Here is a 2,500-nt window from a genome sequence, read left to right as displayed (position 1 = left end):
GTAACATTTCCACAATAAAAAACAAAACAATTTAGATCATCAGTGTTTTAGTGATTCTTGTATTCACATTTCAACAAAAACAAATTTCACAAAAAGGCATGTGCGGGACAAAAAGACATGCATAGTTTTTACCATATCTGATAAAATAGCACTAGATCATTCATAAAATGGACCACACACCAGATCATAAACCAGATCACTTTTTATAACAAGGCCACAAAGCAATAACACGGCACATGTGATATGTCACTTGTATAATATAAAGACACAATATATAATATATTTACAGTGCCTAGCATAAAACTGCCAGTGTCTACAACCACTAAAATTGTAAGAAGCACAAGCACATAAGCGATTTACGCACGCATTACAATGTGGTAACTGGAATGTGACATTAGCAATTTACACAAGCATTACAATGTGGTAACTGGAATACTGACAGCCCACTTTGTCAACATCACGGGCCAACGAATTTAGACACAGCCATCATCGAACGCTGAAGAAGAAGAAGGTAACTGAAAAGTGACATTTTCAATTTACACAAGCACATTACAATGTGGTAACTGGAATGTGAAAATACGTTATTCACCCTCTAACCTACCAGAGTGCGCAATATCGCTCGCTTGAAAACCCTTTTTTTTCTTCAAAATTTGGTGTTTAAAACGTCGTTTTCAACCGTTCAAGGTTATATCGCGACGGAGGGAAGGCGGGTGATGGAATAGAGCCACTTGTCAATTGTTTCTTGTTCACAAAAGCACTAATCAGAAATTTGGTCCAGGGGCTTGCAACGTAGTACAATATATGACCTTACTGGGAGAATGCAAGTTTCCAGTACAAAGGACTTAACATTTCTTACATACTGCTTGACTAAAATCTTTACAAAAATTGACTATATTCTATACAAGAAACACTTAACAAGGGTAAAAGGAGAAACAGAATCCGTTAGTCGCCTCTTACGACATGCTGGGGAGCATCGGGTAAATTCTTTCTTGTCCCAACCAATATGGGACTCCCCCTAACCCGCGGGGTGGGGGGGGGGGGGGGGGGGGGGGGGCGGCGAAAACCCATATGCAGATCCCTGAACGTGGGATAAACACCTACTACAGAGGAACCCCCCTTACAGACCTTCAAAATCTGAGAAAATCACGTTTTTAAAAAGGAGGATAAATTTACAGAAGTTGTGAACAGAAAATCTCAGAAAACAAGGTCTTAAAATGGAGGGAGTCTTAAAATGGAGGGAGTCTTAAAATGGAGGGAGTCTTAAAATGGAGGGAGTCTTAAAATTGAGGGAGTCTTAATATGGAGGGAGTCTTAAAATGGAGGGAGTCTTAATATGGAGGGAGTCTTAAAATGGAGGGAGTCTTAAAATGGAGGGAGTCTTAAAATGGAGGGAGTCTTAATATGGAGGGAGTCTTAAAATGGAGGGAGTCTTAAAATGGAGGGAGTCTTAATATGGAGGGAGTCTTAAAATGGAGGGAGTCTTAATATGGAGGGAGTCTTAAAATGGAGGGAGTCTTAAAATGGAGGGAGTCTTAAAATGGAGGGTCTCAAAATGGGGGGTCTTAAATGAGGGTTCCACTGTACTATACCTCCGTTTCCGTTTCTACCGGCTTCTTGTGGAGTTGGTGCGGTGATCATTTGGAAACCTCGCTCAGCTCTTAAAATGGGGGGATTATTAAATGGGGGGATTCTTAAAATGGGGGGATTCTTAAAATGGGGGGATTCTTAAAGGATTCTTAAAATGTGGGGATTCTTAAAATGGGGGATTCTTAAAATGGGGGATTCTTAAAGGATTCTTAAAATGGGGGGATTCTTAAAATGGGGGATTCTTAAAATGGGGGTACATTTACAGAGGTTGTGAACAGAAAATCTGAGAAAATATGGTCATAAAAAGGGAGGGAGTCTTAATCGGGAGGTTCCACTGTGTAAGTCTTCAATATCCTCTGTGTATACTGCACATATCGCATATCGGCATACGACGAACAAAACATACATCTGGGAAAGCATATACACCTTGCTTACAACTGAAATAATTGGAATAAAAGTCACAAAAGAAAGCGTACTAGGCGTATTTACCATTTCAACTTCCATCATCATATGTGTATACTGCACATATCCGTATATAACATACAAAACGTACATCTAAGAAAGCTTGTTCGCCTTGCAAACGACTGAAATAACTGGAATAAAAGTCACAAAAGAAAGCATACTAAGCGTATCTGCCATTAACTTACATCATGATCATCATCTGTGTATAATGCACATCCTTATTCAACGCACAAAACTTACATCTGGGAAAGCTTGTTCACCTTACAAACGACTGAAATAATTGGAATAAAAGTCACAAAAGAAAGCATACTAAGCGTATGATGCCGTATCTACCATAAACTTTCATCATAATCTTTGTGTACTGCACACCAGTATACTGTACACTGTACAAATACATACATTGGAAAAGCTTGTTCATCTTGCAAACGACTGAAATAATTGAAATAAAAGT

The 2,500-nt window shown here is 39.0% G+C and overlaps 1 long non-coding RNA gene across 1 annotated transcript in view; it reads right to left on the bottom strand.

The window, feature by feature from the left end:
* Positions 1–36: 36 nt before the first annotated feature.
* Positions 37–2,500, bottom strand: part of LOC138950799 (uncharacterized) — a 6,177-nt gene continuing 3,713 nt past the window's right edge. Inside the window, exon 2 of the long non-coding RNA XR_011450799.1 lies at positions 37–292. This is a non-coding gene — a long non-coding RNA (uncharacterized lncRNA). The remainder of the gene's footprint in view (positions 293–2,500) is intronic.

This window comes from Littorina saxatilis, linkage group LG16, assembly GCF_037325665.1.
Source record: "Littorina saxatilis isolate snail1 linkage group LG16, US_GU_Lsax_2.0, whole genome shotgun sequence".
Classification (NCBI taxonomy): Eukaryota; Metazoa; Mollusca; class Gastropoda; order Littorinimorpha; family Littorinidae; genus Littorina; species Littorina saxatilis.
Note: the sequence above shows the minus strand (reverse complement) of the source record. Positions and strands in the feature narration are given on the sequence as shown.